Source organism: Tamandua tetradactyla, chromosome 14, assembly GCF_023851605.1.
Source record: "Tamandua tetradactyla isolate mTamTet1 chromosome 14, mTamTet1.pri, whole genome shotgun sequence".
Lineage (NCBI taxonomy): Eukaryota > Metazoa > Chordata > Mammalia > Pilosa > Myrmecophagidae > Tamandua > Tamandua tetradactyla.
The window spans coordinates 32,199,525-32,222,879 of NC_135340.1; the positions used below are offsets into that span (position 1 = coordinate 32,199,525).

General features: G+C 39.6%; 2 pseudogenes; both read right to left on the minus strand.

Moving 5' to 3' along the window:
* Nucleotides 1-667: 667 nt before the first annotated feature.
* Nucleotides 668-1,790, minus strand: LOC143655280 (ubiquitin carboxyl-terminal hydrolase 12-A pseudogene; annotated as a pseudogene).
* Nucleotides 1,791-18,315: 16,525 nt separating this feature from the next.
* LOC143655282 (olfactory receptor 6E1-like) lies at nucleotides 18,316-19,187 on the minus strand (annotated as a pseudogene).
* Nucleotides 19,188-23,355: the final 4,168 nt, after the last annotated feature.

Genomic DNA, 23,355 nt, shown 5'->3' on the forward strand with positions numbered 1-23,355 from the left:
CTTGGGGAAACAAAAAGCCACTTTTGACCAATTGTTTCATATGTATACTGCATGTTATTATAAGCTTCTTCAGAGAAGCAAAACATATTTGTCTTCCTGGCATTGAATTCTAGTATCAGTTAGTTTATTACATCAGGAAGGCAGCTGAGTATTGGGCCCCAAAGTATATCTGGTATAAATATATATTTTGGGATAAAACCTTGAATATGGTTTCTGTATGTATTGAACATAAGCAGATTTATTTATGTATTTATTTATTTATGCAGTCTATTCAATATTATCTTCTTAAATAATCAGTACAATCCAGTATAGATTCCTATTCTTCTTGTTGCACCCAAGAACTTCAGATAATTACTGGTGCAATTCATAAAGAGAAAATGCGTGTCAATTACTGGAAGGCTGTTTTTGCAAGAGGAGCTGGGTATCCCTGATTTCACGTATATGTTGAATGGAACTGTGCAGACAGCACTACACCTGAGCAAATAAATCAACTATCATGATAGAAGGGCTTCTGAATCCACAGTTTTTGCTTTATTGTGTGTAAAATGTGCTACTGCCCCCTGAGCTTCCTGCATTTCTCTTTTCTTGAAAAATCATTGCTTGATCCTTCCCCAAATAAACAGAGAAGAAATGAGGCAGAAAGTATCTCTTAACCACAGTTTCCCATTCAGCCCTCAGACTGATAGAAAAGGATGTAACCAGACTCAGAGTTCTTTGAGATATCTGATGTCAACCCGTAGAATTCTTCAATAGCTTGTGCATCTATTTTTTTCTACAATGTTGTCATCAAACAACAAACAAAAATCATAACTCTTAACTATCGCAATATATTGGCCTTGATTGGTACCACTTCCCCCGTGAACCCCAACAGCAGCAAGCTCATACATTCTGCCAGGATTGGTTGCATCTTCTGAAGTGTTAAACAGAGGAGTTCTAGAGGGAACTTTCCCAGTAGGAAAGTTTCATTTATTGATGAAGTTGATCCATATATTTAAATCTCTTCAGCTATAGAGCTAGAATCATGGGCAGTTGTGTTTTAACTTTTATCGATTTGTGTGCTTCCTGTTTGCTGTGACATTATTCACAGTAATGTTTGTACTCACTGCACAGGGCCTCTGTGTTGCTAAAACCCCTTAAGCAGTGAGTAATTGATGTATTTTGTTCCATGTCAACAGAAAGTTCTGAAAAATCTTCAGCTTTGCTGCTTATTGTTTCACAAGTAAGACATCTGGTTTTATTCATTAATGTTCCCTGAAAAATCTCATAAACCCAGTTTGGGTCTGGTGAGCTGTTATTGTTTTCACTGTCAATATTACCATTTGGTAAATAGCCATTTTGTTTTTCCTGCTTTCTCTCTTCTTGTAAAATACCAGCAATTGGATTTAGTAGGTAATTTAAAAATTCATGGGCCTCTTGCTGCATATAGTTGTCAAAAAGCTCATTTTCTTTCTGTAATTTTGTTATGAACTTCTGAGGAGGTACTACTTCCAACCTTTTTCTTCTGAGTGGCTATGCTATGGAAGCGATCTGCTAAACTCTGCCACGTAAGGAGGTTTTCTTTCTTTGTAGGTTGACTCTTGTATGCTAGAACTTTTTGGAAATGGATGACAAAAATAAAGTGCTTGAGGGCAATGGTGGCTCAGTGGCAGAGATCTCACCTGCCATGCCAGAGACCCGGGTTCTTTGCAGTAGCAGGTATTCCCCAAATCGACTAATCCAAAAGAAAGCTCATTGACTGGAAACCATTCTGGGCCAATCTCTTTCTCTAATGCCAAGGTACTTGTGCCCATGGTACAGTTGGAAGCAAATTTGGAGTCTGTCATTAGGATTTCTACCCACCCACAGCCATCTTCCACCCAGTCACAGCTGCGGCAGGTGCAGGAGGAGGGAGCCCAGTTGCTGGCTCTGGCTGCAGGTGCAGCGGGCCCAAGCAGCCACTGTGTGGCCCCCAACTGAGTCCTTTCTCCTGGTCTTGGCCTCTGGTCCCTGGCTCCTTCTCAGCCACTTCAATATGAGATTCTTGAGATCCCTAAAATGGTGCATGGTCCAGGAATTGAACCAGGGTCTCCTACATGGAAGGCGAACATTCTACCACTGAACCATCTGTGCACCCTAAAATGGTGTAATTCTTAAGTATCCAATGCAAAGATGGGGGACAGGTAAAGAAAGGACCCTTAAGAAAGTGGATAGGACACGAAGACTAGAAATCTGTAGTAGGAAAATGATTTATTATTTCTAGCCCTTTATTCCTCTGTAAGGAAGGAATAACCTAAGAATGTCCTTTGTTGGGTGTAGGAATTTAATATTGGAGAAGCTGGGAGAGCTTTGAATTTTTTTTTTTTTTTTTTTTTTTTTTTTTGCATGGGCAGGCACCAGGAATTGAACCCGGGTCTCTGGCATGGCAGGCAAGAACTCTGCCTGCCGATACACCATGGCCCACCTTGAATTTTCTTTTTAAGATGCTGGTAGTAGTGGGGCAGGTAGGGAGGAATACAGGAGTCAGAAAATAATGGAACCAGTAGGTCTGGGGTGGGGGCATGGGGAATGCATAGAAGGCATTGTAGAGATTGAGGATAATAACTGAGACAGCCAAAAGGGATTCCTGTTCTGTTATTTCTGTTCTGTACTCTGTGTGATGTAACCTTGCTCTTCCTCTCTTGGGAACCCCCAGTCTAAACTCATTTCTTATCAATACTTCCTGGGCTAGGTTTTCTTTTGGGGAGTGAAGAGAAGTGTTGAGCTGCACCTAGTGGTTTCATCTTGGTTCCTACTAAAAAAATAAATACTTGAATTTTCACCAAGATAGCAAACTTTAAGACTTACGGAGTCTTCCTTTTAAGATCCTGCCTATTACGTCACTCTTCTGCTCCCCTCTTAAGAGTCTGGGTTTCTGACTTAAAGTCAGGAGGAACCTAGAAAGTACTTAATGGACAGCATTATAGCTGGTTTACACTGTTTGGCCAGAGGCATGCAGAAGCTGAACTAGTTAGGGTTCTTGGTTGCAAGCACACTTACTGACTCTGGTTAATGTAAGGATGAAGGGACTGTTGGAAGTATCTTGGCTGTACCGTAAAGTATTAAATTAGCAGGTCTGGGCTGTCCAAGCCTTGTACGTTCCAAAGAAGGGTAAGGATGAAGGGACTGTTGGAAGTATCTTGGCTGTACAGTAAAGTATTAACTCAGCAGGTCTGGGTTGTCCTAACCTTGTACATTCCAAAGAAGGGTTTGGCCCTTGTTCATCTCCTGGGAGATAACCTTTAAGCCCTTGTGTATTAGTCAGGGTTCTCTAGAGAAAAAGAGCCAACAGGGGATATCTGTAAATATGAGATTTATAAAAGTGTCTCACACAGGTGTGGAGGTGCAATTGTCTAAAATCCATAGGATAGGCCATGAGGCTGGCAACTCTGATGATGAAGTTCCTCGACAAACTCTACAGGAGAAGCTGGCTGGCTGAAGAAGTGAAAATTCTTTCTTCTGCCTTCTAAGTCTCCAATAAATGGATCTAATCCAACTGATTGGAGTCTCTCATTCTGGAAGACACAGATGCAGTCAACTGACTGGTGAGGTAATAAACCAGTCTTCTGGTTTATTAACCAGCCACAAAATATCCTTGCCATAATGGTTAGGCAAGTGCTTGCCAACCAGTCAACTGGGTACCATCACCTGGCCAAGATCACACCTGAACTTAACCATCACACCTTGAAATAGTCTGCTTGTTAAGATTATCTTTGTTTACCTGAGACTTTGGGCCACAACAGAGAGTTTACATCAACAATATGATTTATGGTGAGGGCCTTGGCCCACATGGTATCAGCTTGACTTCTGGAGGGACTGGAGACTGATAGTAACTAAGGTTAGCCATGTAGGCAGTCAGCCATGCCTGTGTGCCAACCTCCTATAAAAATCATGGACATCAAGGCTCAGATGAGCTTCCGTGGTTGGCAATACTCTGCAATTTGTCACACATAATTTCTGAAAGAATGATGTGATTCTACTGGGAGAGGACAACTGGAAGCTTGTGCCTGGTCCTTCCTGGATCCTGCCCTAGATGCCTTTTAATCTGTATCCTTTGGCCATAATTTAACCATAACCATAAATATAACAGCTTTACTCAGTTATGTGAGTTTTTCTAGCAAATCATTGAACCTAAAAGTTGTGTTGGGGACCCCTGAACACACCAGTCCACATAATTTACTGGAGGTTCCAGAATGAAGCTCAGAAAAGAGCAGGATTCAAAAAAGGCTGGGTGGCTAGAACCACATCCGAAGTATTGCACCAGGACCAGTCTGTTCGGAGGCCACTGCTGCCACTGCAGCTGCTGAACTCAAGATACTCCATTATCTCCCACTGGTGTCTGAGTGAATTCTAATTTCTTCCCTGTTCGTTTGCATCACTCTTCAGATGCAAAGAACTGTACAGAAGCACCCTATGGGTGGAGCCCAGGTCATACCTCTACTTCAACTGTACTTCTTAGTAGGAGAGATGGAGTACTATTTCCCAGTGATGTTGCAATGATCCCTTGCCTGCTCCCAGCCCCTCAGACAGGAAACTGGAGGAGTTGAACTGCTATGACCGCGTATTTTTACCTCAGGCAGTAGCAGCCCACACTGTAAGCACAGAGGTGACATTCTGAGCTAAAAAGGAGCATGAGCCATAAGGGTTGAGGTTAATTTTCTTTGCATTTGGAAATCCAATTGTTCCAGTGCCAAATTTTGAAAGGATTATCCTATTACAATCGAAGTGCCTTGGTACTTTGTCAAAAATTGGCCAAGAGCTGACACAGACTTCAAAGAGATGAAACCAAGAGACACAGACGTTTGGAAATGCTTAGCTAGGAGATGAAACTCAGAGTTTGCCCCAGAGAAGTTAAATGAGGACCCACAGATGCCTAAAGAGAAAGCCACAGGAAACAAACTGAAAGCAATGAACCAGGAGCAAGAACCAGTAGATGCCAATCATGTGCCTTACAAACTGACAAAGGTGTTCTAATTGCCCGCGACCTTTCTTCAAAGTCAAGAGACTTGAAACTTCCAGATTGTTCCAATGTCAGAGAACCTCTGAAATCCAGAGATACCAGACCTTCCAAGAACAGCAACCAATTTCATCATATTCTCCTTGCCCTTTAATAACAACACCCCTTTTTAGCTTTGAAGCCGTTAGAGAGTCATCACCCAGATCACCCTCAAGATTGAGAGATAATTATCAAATGAAAGGGAGAAATTGTAACCAAGAAATCAGGACTTAAGGGATAATTTTGATTCCTGAATCATTATAGAGATATTCCTTTTTGCTTTCTGGTATATTGGAGTAGACAAAGAGAAATTTCTGAAATCTCTAAATTGTAATCCAGCTGCCTTGATCTCTGATAATGATTGTATAGCCCTTATCTTCTGCCTCTGCGATTGTGAAAACCTTGTGACTAAGCTATATTTGTACCCGGATAGCAAGTTTTTCAATTTTAGAGTCTTGTAATCACTGAAGAAAGCCCCTAATATTTATTAATGAATGGTCTTGGGTCGACCCAGAACTAACCCACCCCAAGTTCAAAGTAATCTTGATAACCAAGACTGGATCTAATTAAAATGGGCCTACCTGATATATGCAGTAGCTGAGACTAACCTACTAGTTACCTATACCTCATTCAGCCATTTCCTTGCCCACCTTCTATGACTAAGCATGTAATCAATCTGCACGTGCACAATAATTAGATTGCCTCTAATTACATCATCTGGGGCCACTGTGCTCATTATCCTAAACTCTGCCCATCTTTTTCTCTAATAAAACTATCAGAATTACTGTAGTACAGGGAGACGTATTTTGGGCTGTTAGGCCATCTGCTCTCCTACTAGGTGCCTAGTAATAATTCAGCAATCATACTCATACCCTACTTTCTCTGTATAACTCCACCATCACCTTTGATTTTTTCCCCCCACTGTTCAGGGGTATTTGGGCTATGCCCAATCTAAGTTTTTCATGTTGGAAGGGTCTGTTGATAATATGGGATAGGGGGATGCAATGAGTTGATGTTCTGGAGAGGCTGGCCCCCTGCATTTAGTCCAGAGAGCATCTGGTGACTGCAGATTTCTGGAAAGTTCCTCTAGTGCATGGACCCTTTGTAGAATCTTATATAACACCCTAGGTAGGGTGTTCTTTAGGATTAGCATGAATGGTTTTGGTTGGGGTTTGGCAAGCTATGATAGGTAGCAATGTCCAACTGAAGCTTGTGTAAGAGTGACCTCCAGAGTAGTCTCTCAACTCTTATTTGAACTCTCTTAGACACTGATACTTTATATGTTACATTTTTTCCCCCCTCTGGTCAGGATGACATTGTTGAACCCACAGTACCAGGGCTGGGCTCATCCCTGGGAGTCATCTCCCAGGCCACCAGGGAGACTTTCACCCCTGGGTGTCATGTCCCATGTAGGATGAAGGGCGATGATTTCACTTGCAGAGTTGGGCTTGGAGAGAGAGTCCATATCTGAATGACCAGAGCAGTCCCCCAGAAGTGACTCTTAGGCATACCTCAGGCTAAGCTTCTCTGCTACATGTACAAGCTTCACAGGAGCCTCCAGATCAAGGACTTGGCTTATTGATTTGAGTATCCTTAATATTTGACACAGTATCTGTGGTCTCCCCGGTGGTAAAGTTTAATAGTTCCATAATTTTTCTCCCATCCCTCAAGGGACTTTGCCAATATGATTTGATTATCTGCTTAATATACTCTGGGATTTATCCAGGCATTACATTAAGCTATTCAAGATTAAAGGCCCTCATTCTTATTCTGGGCTCCCTGTGTTTGGATTGTCTAAATGATCTATCCAGACAGGTTGAGATAGATTTTGTGCTATAAAATTAAGGTTTGGAACAAAATAAACCTTTCTTCCTTTATTCTCAGAGAGTAGATGAGGTTCTAAATTTGGAAAACGTCTTCCTTACCCCTGTATTCTGAATTACCTTAAACCTGACCTGATTGGCTTCATTTTTATCTCTAAATACCAGGTTATGCATATATAAAACAGCCCTTCAAAATCCAGAAATAACAATTACCACTCTGGACTAAATGTGACTGCCATAAGAGCTTACAATCTAGGCCCCTGTTTTCTTATAATCATTTTCTAAGTGAGACCGTACAATATTTGCTCTTTTGTTTCTGGCTTATTTTGCCTCACCAACTATCCCATAGGTTCATTCAAAATGTTGCATGCCTTACAACTTCATTCGTTTTTGTAGCAGCACAATATTCAATCATATGTATATATCACCATTCACCAATCTATTTCTCAGCCACCTCCATTCATAGGGCATCATGTATAATGTCCAAAGTCAACAGTCCATCAATACTCTCAATTTTAGATAATTTCATTGTTCCCAGGAGAAAATAACCACTAAACATACCCTCACCAAATAGAAAATCAAAACCTCCCCTTAATTTTTGTCCCTCCCATTATATACCCCCGGTGTGGCTGTGGTACCATTGATGTTTCCCTGTTAAACATAGCCCATAGCATGCAATAGCAGTTTTTTCCCTATACCCCAAACTTATACATTCTTTGTACAAGATTCATACCTTTGAGGTAGTTCATGCAAGAACTTATATATATATTTGCAGTTTTAATCAGTGGGACACTTGGGTCTGTATTAGCCATTTCAATCATGTTCACATTCAATATGGTCATATTATTTACAGAACCACTAGTGAACCTCCTTCATTTCTGTCTATTCCCTTACATTATTAGGTAACTGTTCACCCATCTCAAGCTTCCGTGTATCTCTACATCCCCCATGTTGTGTGTTATAAGATGCTGATTTTACTTTACCATGGTCATAAAAGTGGAATCATACAGTATCTGTTGGGTCTGGCTTATTTCACTCACCATTATGTCATGTGGTTCAGGATGTCATTTTGTCTTATTGCTGCCTAATATTCTATTGTACGTATGTGCCACATTTTGTTAATCCACTCATCTGTAGATGAGCACTTGCATTGTTTCCATCTTTTGGTGATTGTGAATAATGCTGCTCTGAACATCAGTTTGCAAATGTCTGTGTTTGTGTCACTGCTTTCAGCTCTTCTGGGTATATATATATATATTTTTTATTAACGGAAAGAAAAAAAAATTAGCACAACATTTAGAAATCATACCATTCTACATATGAACTCAGTAATTCTTAACATCATCACATAGATGCATGATCATCGTTTCTTAGTACATTTGCATCGGTTTAGAGGAACTAGCAACACAACAGAAAAAGATATAAAATGTTAATATAGAGAAAAGAAATAAAAGTAGTAATAATAGTAAAAAAAACACAAAAAACAAAAAACAAAAAAACCCCAAAAAAACCCCTATAGCTCAGATGCAGCTTCATTCAGTGTTTTAACATGATTACTTTACAATTAGGTATTATTGTGCTGTCCATTTTTGAGTTTTTGTATCTAGTCCAGTTGCACAGTCTGTATCCCTTCAGTTTCAATTACCCATTGTCTTACCCTGTTTCTAACTCCTGCTGGACTCTGTTACCAATGACATATTTCACGTTTATTCTTGAATGTCCGTTCACATCAGTGGGACCATACAGTATTTGTCCTTTAGTTTTTGGCTAGACTCACTCAGCATAATATTCTCTAGGTCCATCCACGTTATTACATGCTTCATAAGTTTATCTTGTCTTAAAGCTGCATAATATTCCATCGTATGTATATACCACAGTTTGTTTAGCCATTCTTCTGTTGATGGACATTTTGGCTGTTTCCATCTCTTTGCAATTGTAAATAACGCTGCTATAAACATTGGTGTGCAAATGTCCATTTGTGTCTTTGCCCTTAAGTCCATTGAGTAGATACCTAGGAATGGTATTGCTGGGTCGTATGGCAATTCTATATTCAGCTTTTTGAGGAACCGCCAAGCTGCCTTCCACAGTGGTTGCACCATTTGGCATTCCCACCAACAGTGGATAAGTGTGCCTCTTTCTCCGCATCCTCTCCAGCACGTGTCATTTTCTGTTTTGTTGATAATGGCCATTCTGGTGGGTGTGAGATGATATCTCATTGTGGGTTTTTTTTTTTTATTATATATATATTTTTTATTAATTAAAAAAAGAATTAACAAAACAATTAGAAATCATTCCAATCTACATGTACAATCAGTAATTCTTAATAACATCACATAGTTGCATATTCATCATTTCTTAGTACATTTGCATCGATTTAGAAAAAGAAATAAAAAGACAACAGAATAAGAATTAAAACAATAATAGAAAGAAAAAAAAACAAAAACAAAAAACCTATACCTCACATGCAGCTTCATTCAGTGTTTTAACATAATTGCATTACAATTGGGTAGTATTGTGCTGTCCATTTCTGAGTTTTTATATCCAGTCCCGTTGTACAGTCTGTATCCCTTCATCTCCAATTATCCCTTCTCTTTTTTTTTTTTTTTAATTAACGGAAAAAAAGAAATTAACCCAACATTTAGAGATCATACCATTCTACACATGCAATCATTAATTCTTAACATCATCACATAGATGCATGATCATCATTTCTTAGTACATTTGCATTGGTTTAGAAGAACTAGCAACATAACCGAAAAAGATATAGAATGTTAATATAGAGAAAAAAATAAAAGTAATAATAGTAAAATCAAAACAAAACAAAACAAAACAAAACAAAAACCTATAGGTCAGATGCAGCTTCATTCAGTGTTTTAACATGATTACTTTACAATTAGGTATTATTGTGCTGTCCATTTTTGAGTTTTTGTATCTAGTCCTGTTGCACAGTCTGTATCCCTTCAGCTTCAATTACCCATTGTCTTACCCTGTTTCTAACTCCTGCTGAACTCTGTTACCAATGACTTATTTCAAGTTTATTCTCGAATGTCCGTTCACATCAGTGGGACCATACAGTATTTGTCCTTTAGTTTTTGGCTGGATTCACTCAGCATAATATTCTCTAGGTCCATCCATGTTATTACATGGTTCATAAGTTTATCTTGTCTTAAAGCTGCATAATATTCCATCGTATGTATATACCACAGTTTGTTTAGCCACTCTTCTGTTGATGGAGATTTTGGCTGTTTCCATCTCTTTGCAATTGTAAATAATGCTGCTATAAACATTGGTGTGCAAATGTCCGTTTGTGTCTTTGCCCTTAAGTCCTTTGAGTAGATACCTAGCAATGGTATTGCTGGGTCGTATGGCAATTCTATATTCAGCTTTTTGAGGAACCGCCAAACTGCCTTCCACAGTGGTTGCACCCTTTGACATTCCCACCAACAGTGGATAAGTGTGCCTCTTTCTCCGCATCCTCTCCAGCACTTGTCATTTTCTGTTTTGTTGATAATGGCCATTCTGGTGGGTGTGAGATGATATCTCATTGTGGTTTTGATTTGCATTTCTCTAATGGCCAGGGACATTGAGCATCTCTTCATGTGCCTCTTGGCCATCCGTATTTCCTCTTCTGAGAGGTGTCTGTTCAAGTCTTTTTCCCATTTTGTAATTGGGTTGGCTGTCTTTTTGTTGTTGAGTTGAACAATCTCATTATAAATTCTGGATACTAGACCTTTATCTGATATGTCATTTCCAAATATTATCTCTCATTGTGTAGGCTGTCTTTCTACTTTCTTGATGAAGTTCTTTGATGCACAAAAGTGTTTAATTTTGAGGAGCTCCCATTTATTTATTTCTTTCTTCAGTGCTCTTGCTTTAGGTTTAAGGTCCATAAAACCACCTCCAATTGTAAGTTTCATAAGATATCTCCCTACATTTTCCTCTAACTGTTTTATGGTCTTAGACCTAATGTTTAGATCTTTGATCCATTTTGAGTTAACTTTTGTATAGGGTGTGAGATATGGGTCTTCTTTCATTCTTTTGGATATGGATATCCAGTTCTCTAGGCACCATTTATTGAAGAGACTGTTCTGTCAAAGGTGAGTTGGCTTGACTGCCTTATCAAAGATCAAATGTCCATAGATGAGAGGGTCTATATCTGAGCACTCTATTCGATTCCATTGGTCGATATATCTATCTTTATGCCAATATCATGCTGTTTTGACCACTGTGGCTTCATAATATGCCTCAAAGTCAGGCAGCATGAGACCTCCAGCTTTGTTTTTTTTCCTCAAGATGTTTTTAGCAATTCGGGGCACCCTGCCCTTCCAGATAAATTTGCTTATTGGTTTTTCTATTTCTGAAAAATAAGTTGTTGGGATTTTGATTGGCATTGCATTGAATCTGTAAATCAATTTAGGTAGGATTGACATCTTAACTATATTTAGTCTTCCAATCCATGAACACGGTATGCCCTTCCATCTATTTAGGTCTTCTGTGATTTCTTTTAACAGTTTTTTGTAGTTTTCTTTATATAGGTTTTTTGTCTCTTTAGTTAAATTTATTCCTAGGTATTTTATTCTTTTAGTTGCAATTGTAAATGGGATTCGTTTCTTGATTTTCCCCTCAGCTTGTTCATTACTAGTGTATAGAAATGCTACAGATTTTTGAATGTTGATCTTGTAACCTGCTACTTTGCTGTACTCATTTATTAGCTCTAGTAGTTTTGTTGTGGATTTTTCCGGGTTTTCTACATATAGTATCATATTGTCTACAAACAGTGATAGCTTTACTTCTTCCTTTCCAATTTTGATGCCTTATATTTCTTTTTCTTGTCTAATTGCTCTGGCTAGAACCTCCAACACAATGTTGAATAATAGTGGTGATAGTGGACATCCTTGTCTTTTTCCTGATCTTAGGGGGAAAGTTTTCAATTTTTCCCCATTGAGGATGATATTAGCTGTGGGTTTTTCATATATTCCCTCTATCATTTTAAGGAAGTTCCCTTGTATTCCTATCTTTTGAAGTGTTTTCAACAGGAAAGGATGTTGAATCTTGTCAAATGCCTTCTCTGCATCAATTGAGATGCTCATGTGATTTTTCTGCTTTGATTTGTTGATGTGGTGTATTACATTAATTGATTTTCTTATGTTGAACCATCCTTGCATACCTGGGATGAATCCTACTTGGTCATGATGTATAATTCTTTTAATGTGTTGTTGGGTACGATTTGCTAGAATTTTATTGAGGATTTTTGCATCTATATTCATTAGAGAGATTGGTCTGTAGTTTTCTTTTTTTGTAATATCTTTGCCTGGTTTTGGTATGAGGGTGATGTTGGCTTCATAGAATGAATTAGGTAGTTTTCCCTACACTTCGATTTTTTTGAAGAGTTTGAGGAGAGTTGGTACTAATTATTTCTGGAATGTTTGATAGAATTCACATGTGAAGCCGTCTGGTCCTGGAATTTTCTTTTTAGGAAGCTTTTGAATGACTAATTCAATTTCTTTACTTGTGATTGGTTTGTTGAGGTCATCTATTTCTTCTTGAGTCAAAGTTGGTTGTTCATGTCTTTCCAGGAACCCATCCATTTCATCTAAATTGTTGTATTTATTAGCATAAAGTTGTTCATAGTATCCTGTTATTACCTCCTTTATTTCTGTGAGGTCAGTAGTTATGTCTCCTCTTCCATTTCTGATCTTATTTATTTGCATCCTCTCTCTTCTTCTTTTTGTCAATCTTGCTAAGGCCCCATCAATCTTATTGATTTTCTCATAGAACCAACTTCTGGTCTTATTGATTTTCTCTATTGTTTTCAATTTCATTTATTTGTGCTCTAATCTTTGTTATTTCTTTCCTTTTTCTTCCTTTGGGATTAGTTTGCTGTTCTTTCTCCAGTTTTTCCAAGTGGACAGCTAATTCCTGCATTTTTGCCTTTTCTTCTTTTCTGATATAGGCATTTAGGGCAATAAATTTCCCTCTGCACTGCCTTTGCTGCGTCCCATAAGTTTTGATATGTTGTGTTTTCATTTTCATTTGCCTCGAGGTATTTGCTAATTTCTCTTGCAATTTCTTCTTTGACCCACTCGTTGTTTAGGAGTGTATTGTTGAGCCTCCACGTATTTGTGAATTTTCTGGCACTCCGCCTATTATTGATTTCCAAGTTCATTCCTTTATGATCCAAGAAAGTGTTGTGTATGATTTCAATCTTTTTAAATTTGTTAAGACTTGCTTTGTGACCCAGTATATGGTCTATCTTTGAGAATGATCCATGAGCACTTGAGAAAAAGGTGTATCCTGCTGTTGTGGGATGTAATGTCCTATAAATGTCTGTTAAGTCTAGCTCATTTATAGTAATATTCAGATTCTGTATTTCTTTATTGATCCTCTGTCTAGATATTCTGTCCATTGATGATAGTGGTGAATTGAAGTCTCCAACTATTATGGTATCTGTGTCTATTTCCCTTTTCAGTGTTTGCAGTGTATTCCTCACGTATTTTGGGGCATTCTGGTTTGGTGCGTAAATATTTATGATTGTTATGTCTTCTTGTTTAATTGTTCCTTTTATTAGTATATAGTGTCCTTCTTTGTCTCTTTTAACTGTTTTACATTTGAAGTCTAATTTGTTGGATATTAGTATAGCCACTCCTGCTCTTTTCTGGTTGTTATTTGCATGAAATATCTTTTCCCAACCTTTCACTTTCAACCTATGTTTATCTTTGGGTCTAAGATGTGTTTCCTGTAGACAGCATATAGAAGGATCCTGTTATTTAATCCATTCTGCCAGTCTATGCCTTTTGATTGGGGAATTCAGTCCATTAACATTTAGTGTTATTACTGTTTGGATAATATTTTCCTCTATCATTTTGCCTTTTGTATTATATATATCATATCTGACTTTCCTTCTTTCTATACTCCTCTCCATACCTCTCTCTTCTGTCTTTTCGTATCTGACTCTAGTGCTCCCTTTAGTATTTCTTGCAGAGCTGGTCTCTTGGTCACAAATTCTCTCAGTGACTTTTTGTCTGAGAATGTTTTAATTTCTCCCTTATTTTTGAAGGACAATTTTGCTGGATATAGGAGTCTTAGTTGGCAGTTTTTCTCTTTTAGTAATTTAAATATATCATCCCACTGTCTTCTAGCTTCCATGGTTTCTGCTGAGAAATCTACACATAGTCTTATTGGGTTTCCCTTGTATGTGATGGATTGTTTTTCTCTTGCTGCTTTCAAGATCCTCTCTTTCTCTTTGACCTCTGACATTCTAACTAGTAAGTGTCTTGGAGAACGCCTATTTGGGTCTAATCTCTTTGGGGTGCGCTGCACTTCTTGGATCTGTAATTTTAGGTCTTTCATAAGAGTTGGGAAATTTTCAGTGATAATTTCTTCCATTAGTTTTTCTCCTCCTTTTCCCTTCTCTTCTCCTTCTGGGACACCCACAACACGTATATTTGTGCGGTTCATATTGTCCTTGAGTTCCCTGATACCCTGTTCAAATTTTTCCATTCTTTTCTGGATAGTTTCTGTTTGTTTTTGGAATTCAGATGTTCCATCCTCCAAATCACTAGTTCTATCTTCTGTCTCTTTAAATCTATCATTGTAGCTATCCATTATTTTTTCTATGTTTGCTACTTTATCCTTCACTTCTGTAAGTTCTGTGATTTGTTTTTTCAGTTTTTCTATTTCTTCTTTTTGTTCAGCCCATGTCTTCTTCATGTCCTCCCTCAATTTATCAATTTCGTTTTTGAAGAGGTTTTCCATTTCTGTTTGTATATTCAGCAATAGTTGTCTCCGCTCCTGTATCTCATTTGAATTATTGGTTTGTTCCTTTGACTGGGCCATATTTTCAATTTTCTGAGCATTATCCATTATCTTCTGCTGGCGTCTGGGCATTTAGTCAGATTTCCCTGGGTATTGGACCCAACAGGTTGAAAGATTTTTCTGTGAAATGTCTGGGTTCTGTTTTTCTTATCCTGCCCAGTAGGTGGCGCTCGTGGCACACGTTTGTCTGCGGGTCCCACCAGTAAAAGTTGCTGTGCGTCCTTTAACTTTGGAAAACTTTCCCCGTGCGGGAGGTACGCCAGCCGAAGTGGCTTGGAAGAGTGCCAGCCAGCCCAGGGGTCCGAACGTGGGGAGGGTTGCCAGCCGCCGCAACCCGGGAGAGCGTCCGTCCGAATTTCCTAGTCGGCCCGGGGAGCCAAGCATGGCGGGAGGGCGCCAGCCGCTGCCACCCGGGAGAGTTCACTGTTCCCAACCGGACCGGGGAGTCACGTGTTTGGAAGGTACCCCCCCGGTCACCGTTCTCCGCGGCCTGGGGATTTCCAATCCAATTCTCTCAGTTAGTCTGGGGGGCCGCGCGTGGTGGGTGCGCCAGCCGCCACGGCTTGAGGGGACCGCCTGCCCAATTCTGCCAGCTGGCCCGGGAAGGCGGAGGGGAGGGACTCCGGCCGCTTGCCGCCCCGCCCCGGGAAGCCTGCGCCCCTCGGCGATCTCACCGGAGCGGGTTCTCCCAGCCAGTCAGCCGTTCCAGGATGGGGTACGCTGTCTTTTTGATCTCTGTCGTGGCTCTGGGAGCTGTTCTGTATTGTTTCTACTCCCCTAGTAGCTGTTCTGGAGGAGGAAAGGTGAGGATGGCAAGGCTGTCGAGGACGGTGGCGGAGGAGCCGGTGAAGGTGGAAGAGGACATGGTGGTGGTTGGAGAGCCGCTGGAGCAGGAGGAGAAAGGGAAGGATAAGATGGCTCCAGGCGCGCCACCGGCGGAAAAAGAGGAAGAGGAGGGCTAGATGGCGGCCGCACATACATTCTTAACATACAAACATTCCATACATGGAATACAATCAATGACTCACAGTATCATCACATAGCTGTATATTCATCACCATGATCATTTTTTGGAACATTTGCATCACTCCAGAAAAAGAAATAAAAAGAAAAAATCTCCCACATACCATACCCCTTACCCCTCCCTCTCATTGATACTAGTATTTCCATCTACCCAATATATATATATTTTTAATTTTAACATTTGTTCTCCCTATTATTTTTTATTTATTTTAAATCCATATATTTTACTCATCTCTCTCATGTTGCCAGGGAGTTTACACACCTGGGAGAAATGTCCTATGTAGAGAGGGGGAGGGCAGTGAGTTTGCTTGCCGTATTGGCTGAGAGAGAGATAGGCCACATCTGAGCAACAAAAGAGGTTCTCTGGGGGTGACTTTTTCTTCATGTGCTTTTTAGCCATCTGTATTTGCTCTTCAGAAAAATGTCTATACATATCTTTAGCCCACTTTAAAATTGGGCTGCTTGTTCTTTTGTTGTTGAGTTGTATGATATCTTTATGTATACAGGATATCAAACCTTTGTCCAGTGTGTGATTTCCACATATTTTCTCCCATTGAGTTGTCTGCCTCTTCACCTTTTTGACAAAGTCTTTTGAGGCACAAAAGCATTTGATTTTGAGGAGTTCCCATTTATTTATTTTTTCTTTTGTTACTTGTGTTTTGGGTGTAAAGTTTAGGAAGCTACCTCCTATTACTAGGTCTTGAAGATGTTTCCCTACATTTCCTTCTAGGTGCGTTATGGTACTGTTTTTATGTTTAGGTATTTGATCTAATTTGAGTTAATTTTTGTAAAGGGTGAAAGGTCAGGGTCCTTTTTCATTCTTCCGATATTGATATCCAGTTCTCCCACACCCATTTATTGAAAATACTATTTTGTTAATATATTTACATATTTTAACTAAGTAAAGAAAAGCATATAAATAAAAGTGTAAAAATAAAGTCATTTCTACCAAAGCTAAATTGATTCCTTTCAATAGATGCCATAAAGACAAGTAGTGAAAAAAAATTGTGGTTGAGTTAGGTGTGAGTGAAAACTGTAAAGACTGGCAAACACACAAAAGTAAAAATTCTAGAATTCTGATCACAGATAGTTTCTCAAGCATCTTTTGCACTACTGACACAAATCCTGAAAATTATGGAGGCTACATTATGAGTGTGGTTTAAATAAGGACTACAGAAATTATTAGATTCACTCGCAGAAAAGGATATTTATAGATTACTGAATGAATACATGTTTATCTATATATTTTGGTTAAGATGAATGTTTAAGGCATGCATCTTTTTAAAAATTATTCTTCAACTTTATCCATTTACCTCCTCCCTTAAATAACCAATGAAGTACCAATCCCAGAGTCTTTGGGAAGAAGGCTTCTATTGTGGTTACCCAATAGTCTTATCTTCATTTTTTGAATTGACCTTCCTTTCTTTACTAATTAGAAAGTCTACTTTTTAAAATTTTTAAAAAAATTTTTTTATTAATTAAAAAAAATTACAAGAAAGAAACACGAACATTCCCAACACATGCTCATTCCGCTCTACACATACACTCAGGAATTCACAATATCATCATATTGTTGCATATTCAGAAAGTCTACTTTTACCTGCTACATGCTTAAAACATTTTCAGACTGATTATGTTCACTCTTCCATTATTATTCTAGACCTAGGGTTTAATATATGATACTTTTTTGTTCATTCATTTTTTCCACACCTAGATAATGTTACTGATATCTACCATAAACATATTGCTCTTGAGGATATTTTAAAATAAATTTTGAAAGGGTAAAGTAATGGAGGAATGTAAGCTTATTATTATAATGTGGAAATGGGACAAGATTAGAAACTAAGTTGCAGGCTAGGGGTCAGAAACATTTAGACATACCAGACATGGTAATGGTATGCTTAATTTTCTGTACTTGCTGAATAAGATTGAGTATGCCAATAATGAGATATGTAAGAACCACTGTGCATTAGAAAAAATTCCAAAAAAACCCTGACAATGATGGTGCTTTAGTTTGCTAGCTGCCAGAATGAAACACACCACAGATGGATTGGCTTTTAATAAAAGGGGTTTTAGTTCATTAAAAACATGTAGTTCTTCAGAGGAAAGGCAGCTCACTTTCAACTGAGGTTTTTTCTCATGCAGGAAGGCACAGGGTGATCTCTGCTGGCCTTTTTTTCCAGGCTTCTGGGTTCTAACCACTTTCCCCAGGATGATTCCTTTCTGCATCTCCAGAATGCAGAGCTGCGGGCTCTGGGCTGTGGGCTGAGCTGCGGGTGCTGAGATGAGGTATGCTGAGCTGCTTAGGCTGTGCTACATTGAGCTCTCTCATTTAAGCATCCAGCCAATTAAATCAAACATCACTCATTGCAGCAGGCACGCCTCCTAGCCAGCTGCAGATGTAATCAACAACAGATGAGCTTCATGTACCATTGGCTCATGTCCACAGCAACAGAACGAGGCCTCTTCACCTGGCTAGGTTGACACCTGAACCTAACTACCACAAATGGATGGGATAGTTAATAAAAATCAGTTTAGGATCTTCATTTGCAAGAGGTTCAGACAAGAAGCAACTTTATCCTTTCTCAGGTTCATTATATCCTTATGAGAGCAGCTTGCTTACCTACTCCTTAAACACTGACTTCACATGTTTCTCGGGGTGTAAATGAAAGGATTGAGCATTGGGGTCACCATGGGGTTGAGGAGGGCCACCACCTTGTTCCTGTCCTCTCCCTGGCCATCCTTGCCCTTCTGGATATACATGAAGATGCAGTGCCATAGAAGAGAGCTACAACAACGATAGGGGAGGTGAAGATTGAGAGTTTTCTGTGTGTCCTTGGCTGAAGGGATGGATGTGCAGGATGGTGTAGAGGCTGTGATCATAACTAAGGTGGCTATCATGGACGGTGCCCAATAAGCTAATGTTGGCCCCAATAAAACCCAGATGTTCTATCATATTTGTGCTGTGCATATGAGTTCCAGGAGAGGAAAGTTGTCACAGAAGAAGTGATTAATGATATTGGGGTCACATTGTGGCTGTTGAAATATGAGCAAACCTGGAATGATGATGAGAAAGAATCCTGCCATCCACGAACAAAGGACTAGTTGGACACAGATTCTCTTGCTCATGATGGTGGCTTAAGTTGACAGATGGCCACGTACCTGTCAAAGGACATCACTTCCAATAAGAGGAACTCTGGTGCCCAGGAAGAAACAGAGGAAAAAATGGAGAAAACAGCTGGCTAGGGATATTGCATTAACTCCTGTCAGGATGTTGGTCAGTATCTTGGGGAAGATAACAGAGGTAAACCAGATCTCCAAGACAGCAAAATTGTCCCGTAGTACATGGGAGTGTGGAAGCACCTGCCCGTGAAGGTGATGACCATGATGAGAAGGTTCTTCATGAGAGTGAGGAGGCAGGTCAGGACGAACCCGAGGAAGATGGGCATCTGCAGCTCATAGGCATCTGTGAGCCCCAGCAGGACAAACTCAGAGACATCAGGGTTGTTTCCCATGGCTCCTTAGTCCTCTGTTGGGGAAGGCCTATTAGAGGTCATCAGCATCAGGAGTCATGATGCCCTGAGAATCTGAGGACAATCTGGTACTGAAAGGAAGGAGGGATGAGTGTCATTCTGAGCTGAAAGAGCCCCTTTTCCCTTTGAGCTGCAATCTCCTCTCTTTGTCTCTCTCCTCAGGCTGGGTGAGGAGCATCAAATCTTATGCTTTTGCCCAACTTAGGATTCAAGAGATTTTGGGGATTTTGTTGTAAAAGTTTTACATTCACCAATTCTTTTTCCACAGCCCTTGTTCTGTTAAGAAACTCTGTTTTAAATCCCTTTCCTTCTTTTCTTTTAGATCATAGTGTGTCTTTTCCAAAATTCTTCCAAATGCAGGAGTCTCCCAAGTCCATTAAAATATTGCCTTTTCCAATTCCCACATCCAATGCTTCACAACCTTTATTGAAAGCATTGATGGGACTTACCTCTAAAACTAGTTACTGAAAGCATTTTGAACAGAGAGATTGTGAATGTATCTGAGAACCATCACACTATCTTATCTGGGGTTGCTGACCTAACTTCATGGAGCCTCTAGTTCATTGCTGAAATTAGTAATAGCCCCTGATCAATGGGTTCTCCTAGTATGAAATGAATGATGCATGCCAGCATCTTTAGCTCAGGACTTGTTACAGAGCAAACAGTCACATAATATTAAGTATTTTAATTTTCCCCCATTTGACTGAATCCTAGTAGCATAATGAGAATAAATAACAGTGAAACTGGGGAAGATAGTGGGATTTGTGGGCAATATGTATTTAAATAAAAAGTTTTAAATTATTAAAATATTATCAGCTCATTGTAGAAAATTTGAGAAATACAGAGGAATAGAATAAAATCACCCTTTGTTTCACAGTGACAACTGCTATTAACATTTGATTTATAATTATTATGTTTTTTCTATTCTTATTTTCTGTTTATTCAATTACATAGTTATTGCTATGTTCAGAGATTAGGTTCTACACTTCTTTTCCCCCACATATTACTATAATGGTTTTTCTCATGTTATTAGAAACTTTTTGCTAATTTATTATTTTTCTGATTTGTTTTGAGAGATACATGTGCTATGATATGAATATAAAGAGGGAGGGGAGAGCATGTATTTGTAGATTAGTTATCAAGCTTAATTTTTTTGGATAATTCATATAATAAATAATAATAAAATGTTATTATTATTGAATTGATTCAGTTTCATTTACGGAGATATATTTTTGTTTTAAATGATTATTATTTCTAGGCCTTATCTTGATAAGTGGGTTCTAACCACTTTCCCTGTGGTGATTCCTTTCTGCATCTCCTAAGGCCTGGGTTGAGCTGTGAGTGCTGAGATGTCTTCAGATCTTACAAAGAACTAGGCAACCTTGTCATAGTTCATAATGGAAGTGATAGATTAAAGCTAGGTTTCAGGAGGGAAGAACTGACTTTATCCAGGTCAGGTGCAAGAGCTAATGTGATAAGGTTGAATCATAACATTGTAGCTATGTGAAGCATCTATTTATTTGAGGAAGGACTGGATATGAACATGAAAAAAATGAACATCTAAGAATAGGAGAATTGTGGGGGAGTTTTCATTCTCCTTTTTATTATTTTTATTATTGTTTGTATAAGAAATTAAATTCAGTCATAAAATAAACCAGTACAGTAAACTCATTTGAATTAAAAGTTAGATGGACCATTTCAGGAGCCAGGGGAAATAAATGGCTCTACATGATGAGGGTTGGAAAGAGCCTTAGGGAGTCTGCTGACTCAACAGCTGAACAGGTGTCAGAGTATTGAAAGAGATGGAAAAGTCATGGAACACGGCTTTGTCATACCCTATCAGTGGACACTTGAAAGCAGATAGCAAGCTTCTTGGCAGAGCATCCAGAGGGGTCTTTCCCTATTCTAAAACCTGCACCAATAGAATTTACCTCTCTAGCTACTAGGCAAAGTCCTCGGTTCCCTTCAGAGGTGTTTCTAGTGAAAGAGACTCCGGTTTTCATGGGGAGCTCCTGTAGCTGCAGAGGTGCCTAAGGATTACACTTTCTTTTGGACTCACAGAGTTCCAAAGTGGAGGAAACTCCAGAACTGGCTGTCCATCATGTGGCAGGATGATTAGGCTGGCAGCTCACCCCCTATATAGCTGGTCACCTCCTGTGAACTTCTTATGTGGTCATACCTGCTGTTTTAATTTCTTTGTTGCTAAAGCAAATACTATGCAGTAAGTAGGTTTAGCCAATTTGGGAATTTATTGACTCATGTTTTTGAGGCTAGGAGAAGTAAAAAATCAAGGTGTCATCAAGACAATGCTTTTGTTTCTGAAGATTGACACTTTGGGGCTGGCTGCCAGTGATCCTTGACCCTTTGTCTCTTCTGTCACATGGCAATGTACATTGTGGCCTCTACAGGCTTCTCCTTTCTCTTCCGGGTTCCGTTGTCTTTGACTTTTTGCTTTCTGTGACCTTCTCTCTGTGCTTGTAAAGGACTCCAGCAATGGGATTAAGACCCATCCTGATTGAGATGGGCCATACCTTAGCTGATACATCCTCATAGACATGTTCTACTTAACAATATATTCACATTCACAGGAACGGATTATGTTTAAGGCCTGGATTTTTGGGGTACATCTCTCCAAACCACCACATCTGGTAAGGGTCATGACTATACCAGTGACTTATAAGATGGTTGCATAGCTGAGGATAAAGAGCATACATGACATATGCCTGTTATATTTGCTGGGCTTACCTTGTAGCAGTTTTGTTGTTCTTCTGTCAGAGCAGAGAGGACCTGGTTCAGAAAGCCAGAGCCCTGCAGCCATCTGGCAGTGATCCCCCACCCCATCAGTGGGAACCTGTCAGGAATGGCGATAATGGAAACTTCAACTCCCTTATGTGAGTACTGGGTCTTTCTTTTCTTCCCCACTGGGTATTGAGAGGGCCTGGAGAGTATTAAAGCTCGTTTATGGTTTCGTCTTTACTATTTGGTTTTTGGTTGTAGGTAAAGAACCCATCATCTAAACAGAAAAGGACCTGGTTTACCCCCCCACCCCCATAGTTGAAAAATTAGTCTTTGTCATACGAAAATTGAAGAGAAACGTGAATAAATATGTAATAGCAAGACACAATGAGGGTTATGAAGAAAAAGAACTGGATGATTGAGGAAAGAATACTAGGCAAGATCTGCCTTAGACAAAAGTCAGGAAGGGTTTCCCTGTGGGAATTAGCTTTCAGCTGAGGTTTGAAGGCAGAGTTATCCCCACGGAGTTCCAGGCAAAGCAAGGAGGGTTGTAAAGGCCAAGACATGGGTAAAGAGCTGTTATTTATTTATTTTTTTGAGTAACAGCAAGAAGGTCAGGGAGTTAGGAAGAGAATGGTGGTGTTTTGAAATGTGGCTGGAGAGGATAGATGGGTTTAAACTTGCAGGGACTTGGAGACCATTCTCGGCAAGAAGGATGGATATTATTCCAACTGAAATTGGAGGCTGTTGGAATGTTTTCAGTAGAGAAATGTCATGATTTTGTTTATGTTTTTAAAAGAGGTTTTTCTGGGGACATATGGAGAAGAAAGTTAAGCGGGTAAAAAGATTAGGAAAAGAGATCAGGGGGTCATTGCAGGGACTGGTGAGGAGATGATGGTGCCAGAGAGAAAAAACTGTCATTACTGTTGATGACGTGTTAACCTAAGACAGGTTGCGGGCATGACCAAGGTAACTCTCACGGAGGATAAGGCTGTGAGAGTTGCAAGGCCAGGTCAGGCAGGCAAAGCACAGAAAGGGCATCGTTAAGGAGGAAATATCTGTTGACTGGTATGCTGCAGGCAGTTGATATCTGGGATGTCTGTCTAGAGTGGGCAAAGTACGTAGCTAGTTTGGAGTTCAGGATATGACTGGAGTCTCTGGGGAGGTTGGGAGACAGCCTGGCAAATCTGTATAGAAACATAACCTTAATGGATAGAAGAATAGGCAGGTCTCAGGATCGGGTATGAGGTTTTGAATATAATATCCGGTTCCCAGCTGACATGAGAGATTTTTTTAGCAGAAACGGGGTGAAAGTTTAGTCACTGTACGTGGAGTACAAGCTTGAATGTGGACTGCTAGCAGGTGGGACTAAGGCTGAATCTCTCACGGCTGTGCTGGAACTTTGAAAATCTCC